The 14692-nt window shown below is 37.3% G+C and overlaps 17 non-coding genes and 1 pseudogene across 17 annotated transcripts; all 18 read left to right on the top strand.

The window, feature by feature from the left end:
• The first annotated feature begins 470 nt into the window (after positions 1–470).
• Positions 471–611, top strand: LOC146055415 (U4 spliceosomal RNA). The gene has a single exon (XR_014468695.1). It is a non-coding gene; the product is annotated as a U4 spliceosomal RNA (small nuclear RNA).
• Positions 612–1148: 537 nt separating this feature from the next.
• LOC146055329 (U4 spliceosomal RNA) lies at positions 1149–1289 on the top strand. Its single transcript, XR_014468618.1, has one exon. It is a non-coding gene; the product is annotated as a U4 spliceosomal RNA (small nuclear RNA).
• A 537-nt stretch (positions 1290–1826) lies between these two features.
• LOC146055414 (U4 spliceosomal RNA) lies at positions 1827–1967 on the top strand. The gene has a single exon (XR_014468694.1). It is a non-coding gene; the product is annotated as a U4 spliceosomal RNA (small nuclear RNA).
• Positions 1968–2503: 536 nt separating this feature from the next.
• LOC146055413 (U4 spliceosomal RNA) lies at positions 2504–2644 on the top strand. The gene has a single exon (XR_014468693.1). It is a non-coding gene; the product is annotated as a U4 spliceosomal RNA (small nuclear RNA).
• A 537-nt stretch (positions 2645–3181) lies between these two features.
• Positions 3182–3321, top strand: LOC146055382 (U4 spliceosomal RNA). The gene has a single exon (XR_014468666.1). It is a non-coding gene; the product is annotated as a U4 spliceosomal RNA (small nuclear RNA).
• A 537-nt stretch (positions 3322–3858) lies between these two features.
• LOC146055363 (U4 spliceosomal RNA) lies at positions 3859–3999 on the top strand. Its single transcript, XR_014468649.1, has one exon. It is a non-coding gene; the product is annotated as a U4 spliceosomal RNA (small nuclear RNA).
• A 537-nt stretch (positions 4000–4536) lies between these two features.
• Positions 4537–4677, top strand: LOC146055359 (U4 spliceosomal RNA). The gene has a single exon (XR_014468645.1). It is a non-coding gene; the product is annotated as a U4 spliceosomal RNA (small nuclear RNA).
• Positions 4678–5208: 531 nt separating this feature from the next.
• On the top strand, positions 5209–5349 carry LOC146055354 (U4 spliceosomal RNA). The gene has a single exon (XR_014468641.1). It is a non-coding gene; the product is annotated as a U4 spliceosomal RNA (small nuclear RNA).
• Positions 5350–5885: 536 nt separating this feature from the next.
• LOC146055374 (U4 spliceosomal RNA) lies at positions 5886–6026 on the top strand. Its single transcript, XR_014468659.1, has one exon. It is a non-coding gene; the product is annotated as a U4 spliceosomal RNA (small nuclear RNA).
• A 531-nt stretch (positions 6027–6557) lies between these two features.
• Positions 6558–6698, top strand: LOC146055356 (U4 spliceosomal RNA). Its single transcript, XR_014468642.1, has one exon. It is a non-coding gene; the product is annotated as a U4 spliceosomal RNA (small nuclear RNA).
• Positions 6699–7235: 537 nt separating this feature from the next.
• Positions 7236–7376, top strand: LOC146055364 (U4 spliceosomal RNA). Its single transcript, XR_014468650.1, has one exon. It is a non-coding gene; the product is annotated as a U4 spliceosomal RNA (small nuclear RNA).
• A 537-nt stretch (positions 7377–7913) lies between these two features.
• Positions 7914–8054, top strand: LOC146055412 (U4 spliceosomal RNA). Its single transcript, XR_014468692.1, has one exon. It is a non-coding gene; the product is annotated as a U4 spliceosomal RNA (small nuclear RNA).
• A 537-nt stretch (positions 8055–8591) lies between these two features.
• LOC146055362 (U4 spliceosomal RNA) lies at positions 8592–8732 on the top strand. The gene has a single exon (XR_014468648.1). It is a non-coding gene; the product is annotated as a U4 spliceosomal RNA (small nuclear RNA).
• Positions 8733–9263: 531 nt separating this feature from the next.
• On the top strand, positions 9264–9404 carry LOC146055411 (U4 spliceosomal RNA). The gene has a single exon (XR_014468691.1). It is a non-coding gene; the product is annotated as a U4 spliceosomal RNA (small nuclear RNA).
• A 536-nt stretch (positions 9405–9940) lies between these two features.
• On the top strand, positions 9941–10117 carry LOC146055387 (U4 spliceosomal RNA; annotated as a pseudogene).
• A 537-nt stretch (positions 10118–10654) lies between these two features.
• Positions 10655–10795, top strand: LOC146055409 (U4 spliceosomal RNA). Its single transcript, XR_014468690.1, has one exon. It is a non-coding gene; the product is annotated as a U4 spliceosomal RNA (small nuclear RNA).
• Positions 10796–11330: 535 nt separating this feature from the next.
• Positions 11331–11471, top strand: LOC146055407 (U4 spliceosomal RNA). Its single transcript, XR_014468688.1, has one exon. It is a non-coding gene; the product is annotated as a U4 spliceosomal RNA (small nuclear RNA).
• Positions 11472–12008: 537 nt separating this feature from the next.
• Positions 12009–12149, top strand: LOC146055406 (U4 spliceosomal RNA). Its single transcript, XR_014468687.1, has one exon. It is a non-coding gene; the product is annotated as a U4 spliceosomal RNA (small nuclear RNA).
• Positions 12150–14692: the final 2543 nt, after the last annotated feature.

Genomic DNA, 14692 nt, shown 5'->3' with positions numbered 1-14692 from the left:
AAACCACAATTGACTGTGTCTTCCAGTTGCTGATTTTAAAGGTTGGTTTAGAGATTAGTGTTTTTAATAAGACGTGTTGGAGTTAGTCTATTTTCTTGCATCTTCTGTATATGAAAAACCACAATGACATCCGTGTCTTCCAGTTGCTGATTTTGAAGATTGATGTAGAGATTAGTGTTTTTATCTCTGTTTATCTGGAGATGTTCCAGAATTTTTGAATGCATTGTCATGCAAATTGGAGATAAATTCCTTACAATTTTTGCTACCAGAGTGTGAGATATGAAAAAGCACTTGGGAACAGAAAATACAATTTCCTTGAAGTCATCACCCAGGAAGGTTTTGCCAGGTCTTGGACTCATTAGCATATACATTCCCATAATCCACTGCTCCTAGCCAGAGACTGTTTGTCTAGCCATGGTTGTAATGAGTTCTCTGTTGCACATGGTGATTGCTCCAGCCATGCACCTATCAACTTTGCGCAGTGGCATTATCATAGCTTATGAGGTCAAACCGAGGCGTGATTATTGCTAGTTGAAAACTTTACCCAATACCCCGCCATGATGACTTGCAATATAGTCAGCATTGGCAATTTTTGCTAGTCTCCCAGGAGACTATAAGATTTTGTAAAGGAAAGATGTGTTGGAGTTAGTCTATTTTCTTGAATCTTCTGTATGTGAAAAACCACAATTGACTGTGTCTTCCAGTTGCTGATTTTAAAGATTGGTTTAGAGATTAGTGTTTTTAATAAGACGTGTTGGAGTTAGTCTATTTTCTTGCATCTTCTGTATATGAAAAACCACAATGACATCCGTGTCTTCCAGTTGCTGATTTTGAAGATTGATGTAGAGATTAGTGTTTTTATCTCTGTTTATCTGGAGATGTTCCAGAATTTTTGAATGCATTGTCATGCAAATTGGAGATAAATTCCTTACAATTTTTGCTACCAGAGTGTGAGATATGAAAAAGCACTTGGGAACAGAAAATACAATTTCCTTGAAGTCATCACCCAGGAAGGTTTTGCCAGGTCTTGGACTCATTAGCATATACATTCCCATAATCCACTGCTCCTAGCCAGAGACTGTTTGTCTAGCCATGGTTGTAATGAGTTCTCTGTTGCACATGCTGATTGCTTCAGCCAAGCACCTATCAACTTTGCGCAGTGGCATTATCATAGCTTATGAGGTCAAACCGAGGCGTGATTATTGCTAGTTGAAAACTTTACCCAATACCCCGCCATGATGACTTGCAATATAGTCAGCATGGGCAATTTTTGCTAGTCTCCCAGGAGACTATAAGATTTTGTAAAGGAAAGATGTGTTGGAGTTAGTCTATTTTCTTGAATCTTCTGTATGTGAAAAACCACAATTGACTGTGTCTTCCAGTTGCTGATTTTAAAGATTGGTTTAGAGATTAGTGTTTTTAATAAGACGTGTTGGAGTTAGTCTATTTTCTTGCATCTTCTGTATATGAAAAACCACAATTACATCCGTGTCTTCCAGTTGCTGATTTTGAAGATTGATGTAGAGATTAGTGTTTTTATCTCTGTTTATCTGGAGATGTTCCAGAATTTTTGAATGCATTGTCATGCAAATTGGAGATAAATTCCTTACAATTTTTGCTACCAGAGTGTGAGATATGAAAAAGCACTTGGGAACAGAAAATACAATTTCCTTGAAGTCATCACCCAGGAAGGTTTTGCCAGGTCTTGGACTCATTAGCATATACATTCCCATAATCCACTGCTCCTAGCCAGAGACTGTTTGTCTAGCCATGGTTGTAATGAGTTCTCTGTTGCACATGCTGATTGCTCCAGCCAAGCACCTATCAACTTTGCGCAGTGGCATTATCATAGCTTATGAGGTCAAACCGAGGCGTGATTATTGCTAGTTGAAAACTTTACCCAATACCCCGCCATGATGACTTGCAATATAGTCAGCATTGGCAATTTTTGCTAGTCTCCCAGGAGACTATAAGATTTTGTAAAGGAAAGATGTGTTGGAGTTAGTCTATTTTCTTGAGTCTTCTGTATGTGAAAAACCACAATTGACTGTGTCTTCCAGTTGCTGATTTTGAAGATTGGTTTAGAGATTAGTGTTTTTAATAAGACGTGTTGGAGTTAGTCTATTTTCTTGCATCTTCTGTATATGAAAAACCACAGCTACATCCGTGTCTTCCAGTTGCTGATTTTGAAGATTGATGTAGAGATTAGTGTTTTTATCTCTGTTTATCTGGAGATGTTCCAGAATTTTTGAATGCATTGTCATGCAAATTGGAGATAAATTCCTTACATATTTCTTACTAGAGTGTGAGATATGAAAAAGCACTTGGGAACAGAAAATACAATTTCCTTGAAGTCATCACCCAGGAAGGTTTTGCCAGGTCTTGGACTCATTAGCATATACATTCCCATAATCCACTGCTCCTAGCCAGAGACTGTTTGTCTAGCCATGGTTGTAATGAGTTCTCTGTTGCACATGCTGATTGCTCCAGCCAAGCACCTATCAACTTTGCGCAGTGGCATTATCATAGCTTATGAGGTCAAACCGAGGCGTGATTATTGCTAGTTGAAAACTTTACCCAATACCCCGCCATGATGACTTGCAATATAGTCAGCATTGGCAATTTTTGCTAGTCTCCCAGGAGACTATAAGATTTTGTAAAGGAAAGATGTGTTGGAGTTAGTCTATTTTCTTGAATCTTCTGTATGTGAAAAACCACAATTGACTGTGTCTTCCAGTTGCTGATTTTGAAGATTGGTTTAGAGATTAGTGTTTTTAATAAGACGTGTTGGAGTTAGTCTATTTTCTTGCATCTTCTGTATATGAAAAACCACAATTACATCTGTGTCTTCCAGTTGCTGATTTTGAAGATTGATGTAGAGATTAGTGTTTTTATCTCTGTTTATCTGGAGATGTTCCAGAATTTTTGAATGCATTGTCATGCAAATTGGAGATAAATTCCTTACAATTTTTGCTACCAGAGTGTGAGATATGAAAAAGCACTTGGGAACAGAAAATACAATTTCCTTGAAGTCATCACCCAGGAAGGTTTTGCCAGGTCTTGGACTCATTAGCATATACATTCCCATAATCCACTGCTCCTAGCCAGAGACTGTTTGTCTAGCCATGGTTGTAATGAGTTCTCTGTTGCACATGCTGATTGCTCCAGCCAAGCACCTATCAACTTTGCGCAGTGGCATTATCATAGCTTATGAGGTCAAACCGAGGCGTGATTATTGCTAGTTGAAAACTTTACCCATACCCCGCCATGATGACTTGCAATATAGTCAGCATTGGCAATTTTTGCTAGTCTCCCAGAAGACTATAAGATTTTGTAAAGGAAAGATGTGTTGGAGTTAGTCTATTTTCTTGAATCTTCTGTATGTGAAAAACCACAATTGACTGTGTCTTCCAGTTGCTGATTTTGAAGATTGGTTTAGAGATTAGTGTTTTTAATAAGACGTGTTGGAGTTAGTCTATTTTCTTGCATCTTCTGTATATGAAAAACCACAATTACATCCGTGTCTTCCAGTTGCTGATTTTGAAGATTGATGTAGAGATTAGTGTTTTTATCTCTGTTTATCTGGAGATGTTCCAGAATTTTTGAATGCCTTGTCATGCAAATTGGAGATAAATTCCTTACAATTTTTGCTACCAGAGTGTGAGATATGAAAAAGCACTTGGGAACAGAAAATACAATTTCCTTGAAGTCATCACCCAGGAAGGTTTTGCCAGGTCTTGGACTCATTAGCATATACATTCCCATAATCCACTGCTCCTAGCCAGAGACTGTTTGTCTAGCCATGGTTGTAATGAGTTCTCTGTTGCACATGCTGATTGCTCCAGCCAAGCACCTATCAACTTTGCGCAGTGGCATTATCATAGCTTATGAGGTCAAACCGAGGCGTGATTATTGCTAGTTGAAAACTTTACCCAATACCCCACCATGATGACTTGCAATATAGTCAGCATTGGCAATTTTTGCTAGTCTCCCAGGAGACTATAAGATTTTGTAAAGGAAAGATGTGTTGGAGTTAGTCTATTTTCTTGAATCTTCTGTATGTGAAAAACCACAATTGACTGTGTCTTCCAGTTGCTGATTTTGAAGATTGGTTTAGAGATTAGTGTTTTTAATAAGACGTGTTGGAGTTAGTCTGTTTTCTTGCATCTTCTGTATATGAAAAACCACAATTACATCCGTGTCTTCCAGTTGCTGATTTTGAAGATTGATGTAGAGATTAGTGTTTTTATCTCTGTTTATCTGGAGATGTTCCAGAATTTTTGAATGCCTTGTCATGCAAATTGGAGATAATTTCCTTACAATTTTTGCTACCAGAGTGTGAGATATGAAAAAGCACTTGGGAACAGAAAATACAATTTCCTTGAAGTCATCACCCAGGAAGGTTTTGCCAGGTCTTGGACTAATTAGCATATACATTCCCATAATCCACTGCTCCTAGCCAGAGACTGTTTGTCTAGCCATGGTTGTAATGAGTTCTCTGTTGCACATGCTGATTGCTCCAGCCAAGCACCTATCAACTTTGCGCAGTGGCATTATCATAGCTTATGAGGTCAAACCGAGGCGTGATTATTGCTAGTTGAAAACTTTACCCAATACCCCGCCATGATGACTTGCAATATAGTCAGCATTGGCAATTTTTGCTAGTCTCCCAGAAGACTATAAGATTTTGTAAAGGAAAGATGTGTTGGAGTTAGTCTATTTTCTTGAATCTTCTGTATGTGAAAAACCACAATTGACTGTGTCTTCCAGTTGCTGATTTTGAAGATTGGTTTAGAGATTAGTGTTTTTAATAAGACGTGTTGGAGTTAGTCTATTTTCTTGCATCTTCTGTATATGAAAAACCACAATTACATCCGTGTCTTCCAGTTGCTGATTTTGAAGATTGATGTAGAGATTAGTGTTTTTATCTCTGTTTATCTGGAGATGTTCCAGAATTTTTGAATGCATTGTCATGCAAATTGGAGATAAATTCCTTACAATTTTTGCTACCAGAGTGTGAGATATGAAAAAGCACTTGGGAACAGAAAATACAATTTCCTTGAAGTCATCACCCAGGAAGGTTTTGCCAGGTCTTGGACTCATTAGCATATACATTCCCATAATCCACTGCTCCTAGCCAGAGACTGTTTGTCTAGCCATGGTTGTAATGAGTTCTCTGTTGCTGATTGCTCCAGCCAAGCACCTATCACCTTTGCGCAGTGGCATTATCATAGCTTATGAGGTCAAACCGAGGCGTGATTATTGCTAGTTGAAAACTTTACCCAATACCCTGCCATGATGACTTGCAATATAGTCAGCATTGGCAATTTTTGCTAGTCTCCCAGGAGACTATAAGATTTTGTAAAGGAAAGATGTGTTGGAGTTAGTCTATTTTCTTGAATCTTCTGTATGTGAAAAACCACAATTGACTGTGTCTTCCAGTTGCTGATTTTGAAGATTGGTTTAGAGATTAGTGTTTTTAATAAGACGTGTTGGAGTTAGTCTATTTTCTTGCATCTTCTGTATATGAAAAACCACAATTACATCCGTGTCTTCCAGTTGCTGATTTTGAAGATTGATGTAGAGATTAGTGTTTTTATCTCTGTTTATCTGGAGATGTTCCAGAATTTTTGAATGCATTGTCATGCAAATTGGAGATAAATTCCTTACATATTTCTTACTAGAGTGTGAGATATGAAAAAGCACTTGGGAACAGAAAATACAATTTCCTTGAAGTCATCACCCAGGAAGGTTTTGCCAGGTCTTGGACTCATTAGCATATACATTCCCATAATCCACTGCTCCTAGCCAGAGACTGTTTGTCTAGCCATGGTTGTAATGAGTTCTCTGTTGCACATGCTGATTGCTCCAGCCAAGCACCTATCAACTTTGCGCAGTGGCATTATCATAGCTTATGAGGTCAAACCGAGGCGTGATTATTGCCAGTTGAAAACTTTACCCAATACCCCGCCATGATGACTTGCAATATAGTCAGCATTGGCAATTTTTGCTAGTCTCCCAGGAGGCTATAAGATTTTGTAAAGGAAAGATGTGTTGGAGTTAGTCTATTTTCTTGAATCTTCTGTATGTGAAAAACCACAATTGACTGTGTCTTCCAGTTGCTGATTTTGAAGATTGGTTTAGAGATTAGTGTTTTTAATAAGACGTGTTGGAGTTAGTCTATTTTCTTGCATCTTCTGTATATGAAAAACCACAATTACATCCGTGTCTTCCAGTTGCTGATTTTGAAGATTGATGTAGAGATTAGTGTTTTTATCTCTGTTTATCTGGAGATGTTCCAGAATTTTTGAATGCATTGTCATGCAAATTGGAGATAAATTCCTTACAATTTTTGCTACCAGAGTGTGAGATATGAAAAAGCACTTGGGAACAGAAAATACAATTTCCTTGAAGTCATCACCCAGGAAGGTTTTGCCAGGTCTTGGACTCATTAGCATATACATTCCCATAATCCACTGCTCCTAGCCAGAGACTGTTTGTCTAGCCATGGTTGTAATGAGTTCTCTGTTGCTGATTGCTCCAGCCAAGCACCTATCAACTTTGCGCAGTGGCATTATCATAGCTTATGAGGTCAAACCGAGGCGTGATTATTGCTAGTTGAAAACTTTACCCAATACCCCGCCATGATGACTTGCAATATAGTCAGAATTGGCAATTTTTGCTAGTCTCCCAGGAGACTATAAGATTTTGTAAAGGAAAGATGTGTTGGAGTTAGTCTATTTTCTTGAATCTTCTGTATGTGAAAAACCACAATTGACTGTGTCTTCCAGTTGCTGATTTTGAAGATTGGTTTAGAGATTAGTGTTTTTAATAAGACGTGTTGGAGTTAGTCTATTTTCTTGCATCTTCTGTATATGAAAAACCACAATTACATCCGTGTCTTCCAGTTGCTGATTTTGAAGATTGATGTAGAGATTAGTGTTTTTATCTCTGTTTATCTGGAGATGTTCCAGAATTTTTGAATGCATTGTCATGCAAATTGGAGATAAATTACTTACAATTTTTGCTACCAGAGTGTGAGATATGAAAAAGCACTTGGGAACAGAAAATACAATTTCCTTGAAGTCATCACCCAGGAAGGTTTTGCCAGGTCTTGGACTCATTAGCATATACATTCCCATAATCCACTGCTCCTAGCCAGAGACTGTTTGTCTAGCCATGGTTGTAATGAGTTCTCTGTTGCACATGGTGATTGCTCCAGCCATGCACCTATCAACTTTGTGCAGTGGCATTATCATAGCTTATGAGGTCAAACCGAGGCGTGATTATTGCTAGTTGAAAACTTTACCCAATACCCCACCATGATGACTTGCAATATAGTCAGCATTGGCAATTTTTGCTAGTCTCCCAGGAGACTATAAGATTTTGTAAAGGAAAGATGTGTTGGAGTTAGTCTATTTTCTTGAATCTTCTGTATGTGAAAAACCACAATTGACTGTGTCTTCTAGTTGCTGATTTTGAAGATTGGTTTAGAGATTAGTGTTTTTAATAAGACGTGTTGGAGTTAGTCTATTTTCTTGCATCTTCTGTATATGAAAAACCACAATTACATCCGTGTCTTCCAGTTGCTGATTTTGAAGATTGATGTAGAGATTAGTGTTTTTATCTCTGTTTATCTGGAGATGTTCCAGAATTTTTGAATGCATTGTCATGCAAATTGGAGATAAATTCCTTACAATTTTTGCTACCAGAGTGTGAGATATGAAAAAGCACTTGGGAACAGAAAATACAATTTCCTTGAAGTCATCACCCAGGAAGGTTTTGCCAGGTCTTGGACTCATTAGCATATACATTCCCATAATCCACTGCTCCTAGCCAGAGACTGTTTGTCTAGCCATGGTTGTAATGAGTTCTCTGTTGCACATGCTGATTGCTTCAGCCAAGCACCTATCAACTTTGCGCAGTGGCATTATCATAGCTTATGAGGTCAAACCGAGGCGTGATTATTGCTAGTTGAAAACTTTACCCAATACCCCGCCATGATGACTTGCAATATAGTCAGCATTGGCAATTTTTGCTAGTCTCCCAGGAGACTATAAGATTTTGTAAAGGAAAGATGTGTTGGAGTTAGTCTATTTTCTTGAATCTTCTGTATGTGAAAAACCACAATTGACTGTGTCTTCCAGTTGCTGATTTTAAAGATTGGTTTAGAGATTAGTGTTTTTAATAAGACGTGTTGGAGTTAGTCTATTTTCTTGCATCTTCTGTATATGAAAAACCACAATGACATCCGTGTCTTCCAGTTGCTGATTTTGAAGATTGATGTAGAGATTAGTGTTTTTATCTCTGTTTATCTGGAGATGTTCCAGAATTTTTGAATGCATTGTCATGCAAATTGGAGATAAATTCCTTACAATTTTTGCTACCAGAGTGTGAGATATGAAAAAGCACTTGGGAACAGAAAATACAATTTCCTTGAAGTCATCACCCAGGAAGGTTTTGCCAGGTCTTGGACTCATTAGCATATACATTCCCATAATCCACTGCTCCTAGCCAGAGACTGTTTGTCTAGCCATGGTTGTAATGAGTTCTCTGTTGCACATGGTGATTGCTCCAGCCATGCACCTATCAACTTTGCGCAGTGGCATTATCATAGCTTATGAGGTCAAACCGAGGCGTGATTATTGCTAGTTGAAAACTTTACCCAATACCCCACCATGATGACTTGCAATATAGTCAGCATTGGCAATTTTTGCTAGTCTCCCAGGAGACTATAAGATTTTGTAAAGGAAAGATGTGTTGGAGTTAGTCTATTTTCTTGAATCTTCTGTATGTGAAAAACCACAATTGACTGTGTCTTCTAGTTGCTGATTTTGAAGATTGGTTTAGAGATTAGTGTTTTTAATAAGACGTGTTGGAGTTAGTCTATTTTCTTGCATCTTCTGTATATGAAAAACCACAATTACATCCGTGTCTTTCAGTTGCTGATTTTGAAGATTGATGTAGAGATTAGTGTTTTTATCTCTGTTTATCTGGAGATGTTCCAGAATTTTTGAATGCATTGTCATGCAAATTGGAGATAAATTCCTTACAATTTTTGCTACCAGAGTGTGAGATATGAAAAAGCACTTGGGAACAGAAAATACAATTTCCTTGAAGTCATCACCCAGGAAGGTTTTGCCAGGTCTTGGACTCATTAGCATATACATTCCCATAATCCACTGCTCCTAGCCAGAGACTGTTTGTCTAGCCATGGTTGTAATGAGTTCTCTGTTGCTGATTGCTCCAGCCAAGCACCTATCAACTTTGCGCAGTGGCATTATCATAGCTTATGAGGTCAAACCGAGGCGTGATTATTGCTAGTTGAAAACTTTACCCAATACCCCGCCATGATGACTTGCAATATAGTCAGCATTGGCAATTTTTGCTAGTCTCCCAGGAGACTATAAGATTTTGTAAAGGAAAGATGTGTTGGAGTTAGTCTATTTTCTTGAATCTTCTGTATGTGAAAAACCACAATTGACTGTGTCTTCCAGTTGCTGATTTTAAAGATTGGTTTAGAGATTAGTGTTTTTAATAAGACGTGTTGGAGTTAGTCTATTTTCTTGCATCTTCTGTATATGAAAAACCACAATGACATCCGTGTCTTCCAGTTGCTGATTTTGAAGATTGATGTAGAGATTAGTGTTTTTATCTCTGTTTATCTGGAGATGTTCCAGAATTTTTGAATGCATTGTCATGCAAATTGGAGATAAATTCCTTACATATTTCTTACTAGAGTGTGAGATATGAAAAAGCACTTGGGAACAGAAAATACAATTTCCTTGAAGTCATCACCCAGGAAGGTTTTGCCAGGTCTTGGACTCATTAGCATATACATTCCCATAATCCACTGCTCCTAGCCAGAGACTGTTTGTCTAGCCATGGTTGTAATGAGTTCTCTGTTGCACATGCTGATTGCTCCAGCCAAGCACCTATCAACTTTGCGCAGTGGCATTATCATAGCTTATGAGGTCAAACCGAGGTGTGATTATTGCTAGTTGAAAACTTTACCCAATACCCCGCCATGATGACTTGCAATATAGTCAGCATTTACCCCACCATGATGACTTGCAATATAGTCAGCATTGGCAATTTTTGCTAGTCTCCCAGGAGACTATAAGATTTTGTAAAGGAAAGATGTGTTGGAGTTAGTCTATTTTCTTGAATCTTCTGTATGTGAAAAACCACAATTGACTGTGTCTTCTAGTTGCTGATTTTGAAGATTGGTTTAGAGATTAGTGTTTTTAATAAGATGTGTTGGTGTTAGTCTATTTTCTTGCATCTTCTGTATATGAAAAACCACAATTACATCCGTGTCTTCCAGTTGCTGATTTTGAAGATTGATGTAGAGATTAGTGTTTTTATCTCTGTTTATCTGGAGATGTTCCAGAATTTTTGAATGCATTGTCATGCAAATTGGAGATAAATTCCTTACAATTTTTGCTACCAGAGTGTGAGATATGAAAAAGCACTTGGGAACAGAAAATACAATTTCCTTGAAGTCATCACCCAGGAAGGTTTTGCCAGGTCTTGGACTCATTAGCATATACATTCCCATAATCCACTGCTCCTAGCCAGAGACTGTTTGTCTAGCCATGGTTGTAATGAGTTCTCTGTTGCACATGCTGATTGCTCCAGCCAAGCACCTATCAACTTTGCGCAGTGGCATTATCATAGCTTATGAGGTCAAACCGAGGCGTGATTATTGCTAGTTGAAAACTTTACCCAATACCCCGCCATGATGACTTGCAATATAGTCAGCATTGGCAATTTTTGCTAGTCTCCCAGGAGACTATAAGATTTTGTAAAGGAAAGATGTGTTGGAGTTAGTCTATTTTCTTGAATCTTCTGTATGTGAAAAACCACAATTGACTGTGTCTTCCAGTTGCTGATTTTGAAGATTGGTTTAGAGATTAGTGTTTTTAATAAGACGTGTTGGAGTTAGTCTATTTTCTTGCATCTTCTGTATATGAAAAACCACAATTACATCCGTGTCTTCCAGTTGCTGATTTTGAAGATTGATGTAGAGATTAGTGTTTTTATCTCTGTTTATCTGGAGATGTTCCAGAATTTTTGAATGCATTGTCATGCAAATTGGAGATAAATTCCTTACATATTTCTTACTAGAGTGTGAGATATGAAAAAGCACTTGGGAACAGAAAATACAATTTCCTTGAAGTCATCACCCAGGAAGGTTTTGCCAGGTCTTGGACTCATTAGCATATACATTCCCATAATCCACTGCTCCTAGCCAGAGACTGTTTGTCTAGCCATGTTGTAATGAGTTCTCTGTTGCACATGCTGATTGCTCCAGCCAAGCACCTATCAACTTTGCGCAGTGGCATTATCATAGCTTATGAGGTCAAACCGAGGCGTGATTATTGCTAGTTGAAAACTTTACCCAATACCCCGCCATGATGACTTGCAATATAGTCAGCATTGGCAATTTTTGCTAGTCTCCCAGGAGACTATAAGATTTTGTAAAGGAAAGATGTGTTGGAGTTAGTCTATTTTCTTGAATCTTCTGTATGTGAAAAACCACAATTGACTGTGTCTTCCAGTTGCTGATTTTGAAGATTGGTTTAGAGATTAGTGTTTTTAATAAGACGTGTTGGAGTTAGTCTATTTTCTTGCATCTTCTGTATATGAAAAACCACAATTACATCCGTGTCTTCCAGTTGCTGATTTTGAAGATTGATGTAGAGATTAGTGTTTTTATCTCTGTTTATCTGGAGATGTTCCAGAATTTTTGAATGCATTGTCATGCAAATTGGAGATAATTTCCTTACAATTTTTGCTACCAGAGTGTGAGATATGAAAAAGCACTTGGGAACAGAAAATACAATTTCCTTGAAGTCATCACCCAGGAAGGTTTTGCCAGGTCTTGGACTCATTAGCATATACATTCCCATAATCCACTGCTCCTAGCCAGAGACTGTTTGTCTAGCCATGGTTGTAATGAGTTCTCTGTTGCACATGCTGATTGCTCCAGCCAAGCACCTATCAACTTTGCGCAGTGGCATTATCATAGCTTATGAGGTCAAACCGAGGCGTGATTATTGCTAGTTGAAAACTTTACCCAATACCCCGCCATGATGACTTGCAATATAGTCAGCATTGGCAATTTTTGCTAGTCTCCCAGGAGACTATAAGATTTTGTAAAGGAAAGATGTGTTGGAGTTAGTCTATTTTCTTGCATCTTCTGTATATGAAAAACCACAATTACATCCGTGTGTTCCAGTTGCTGATTTTGAAGATTGATGTAGAGATTAGTGTTTTTATCTCTGTTTATCTGGAGATGTTCCAGAATTTTTGAATGCATTGTCATGCAAATTGGAGATAAATTCCTTACAATTTTTGCTACCAGAGTGTGAGATATGAAAAAGCATGATAGAGTTTATCTTACTCAACATTATATTACTTATTATACCATAGCATAATTCTTGTCAGTATTATAAAGACCCATATGTACTAGCATTATAATTATCTTGTGTACAGGAAGCTGAATGGGTTCAAATATATTCCTTCTGAGTTTCAGGTTCTGTAAATAAGTCAAAGTTACTAATGATACCCATATTAGGAAATACACTCTTCCATGTCATCGGAGATGGCATAGTAAAGTTACGTCAAACCAGTTATAGACTTTGTAACACCACACTAGGGGAGTGTAGCATGTGAACATGTATGTATTTGGTAATATCCCCTCCCATAAGGGGGAGGAATTATTTGTGTTACATGGTATAAGTATGTGACCAACGAGCTTTGGAACGGTACGGTGAATAAACCTGTTTGAAAGAGACCGTCTGCAGTCATTTCTAAGGCTCTGAGATATCTGCGTGCTCTGGAAAGGAAGGTCGCATTCCTAAAGCTTTCAGTGGTGGCCCGTCCTCGGATGACAAGAAGCAAGAAAGAATGCGTACATTTGTGTCTGCTATTTACAGAGGGATCTGAGGTGAGTGGAATATCTTTTAAAAAATATATATATATATATATATATATAAATATATGTATATATTTTACTCTCTCAGAATCCCTGTTTTAGAAGGCAGAGCATAAATGTACACTTACGTTTCTCTTGCAAACTTCATATAAAAAACCCATATATAGAGCATTTGGATATCGCACAGCTTTGGATATGACTGCATAAGTTGTGTTTGTTTTTTATTTATTTATTATTATTTTTTTTTATTTATTTTTTTTTTATTTTTATTTATTTATTTATTTTTATTTTTATTTTTTTGGAGTTTTTGTTTGTTTTGTCAGAATTTTGTATGCACATGTTTCATGTTGTATGAATTGGCCATCTTAACGAGGCTTGTAAGTGGAGCGATCTGAGTCCGGTATTACTTCTGGTTAACGCCGGACAAAGTGCTCTAAAAGCGTTTTTTGTTGTTTGTCTTGTAAACACAAATAAGTTATAAGGTGTGAATAAAGTTCAAAAAGCTTCTAAGACTTTCATTTGGAATATGCTGTGATAGGCTGGACCTGCCTTATTACAAAGAATGCCCCTGGAAGCCATTTTGAACCAATTAGGATACAGCCCTTATAAAACTAGAAGTGTTTACGTATATGTTGGGGTGTGAGTGACTGATCATCTGTCTAATTGTCATTTAAACAGCAACAAGCGTAAGGTGCATATAACAGAATTGCTTGCAGTAATACATTTTAAAAGTGCTCAGAACAGGGTGCCTGCCTAGGTTATAAAAAATGGTATCATATAATTGTCCTGATAAGTGGTTATGATATTTTGACTTAGATTGAAAACAAGGAACTGAAAGCCACATCTATATTAAACTTTAGCCAATAGAAGCACAGTTGTTTTACCTTTCTGCACAACGTTACACACTGCTTTACGCACGTGGATAATGGCCACACCCACAGGAAGTAATTAATCCAATGGGAGTGAACAGTGGAAGGTTAATGGAGCGCTCCCCCCCCCCCTAGAGGTTGTAGCAGAAAAAGGGAAGGTAAGAAATCGATCAAATCGATCGTTTCGATTTTCATAAGGGCTAATTTTCATAAGGATAGAATTTTAGATCCTGTCCCATGGAAGCAATTCCAAGTGACGAACGCACATTGGCTACAGGAAAAAAGGTTATATAGATACAGTTAATATATGGCTTACAGTGTTACAGGAATTACAAGATAAAAAATACGGGAAAAAGAGGTGCCATTTGAAAGTCCACCCAAAGATGGGTTATCTGAGGCTAGGACACGCAAGCAATTAAGAATAAAAATAAGTATCTTAAACAAAGACAGACAGTATAAAAATCCAGATAAAAATAATGACATCCAAAGTAACCATAAAAAGAAATTAAAGTTTTGTTTTTATTTAAAAATCATAGGAATAAATAAATATGTGCCCAGATCAAACAACTGATCTGAGAAAATAAAAAAAAAAAAAAAGCTTTATGTTTGAAAGTCTGCAAATTGGTGATTTTGGAAAATGTATCCTGGCCAGGAAAATACTGTAAATTAATATCTTAATTTTCCTCATATTACCAATGCGCAGAATCAAATGTACAGTTTTGTGTTCAAAGTAATGAACTAAAATCATCAAATTTGTGTCATTACATGTGTGTAATCATTTGAAATGTTTAATGTGCATGTCTAATTCATATGTATGCAAATTATGATCTTTGCATTTGGTGAATTTTAATACTAAAGTGTATTTAAACATTCAGTATTT

This window comes from Crinia signifera, unplaced genomic scaffold (genome assembly GCF_055691185.1).
Source record: "Crinia signifera unplaced genomic scaffold, ASM5569118v1 HAP2_SCAFFOLD_436, whole genome shotgun sequence".
Classification (NCBI taxonomy): domain Eukaryota; kingdom Metazoa; phylum Chordata; class Amphibia; order Anura; family Myobatrachidae; genus Crinia; species Crinia signifera.
This window is presented reverse-complemented; position numbering and strand designations above follow the sequence as displayed.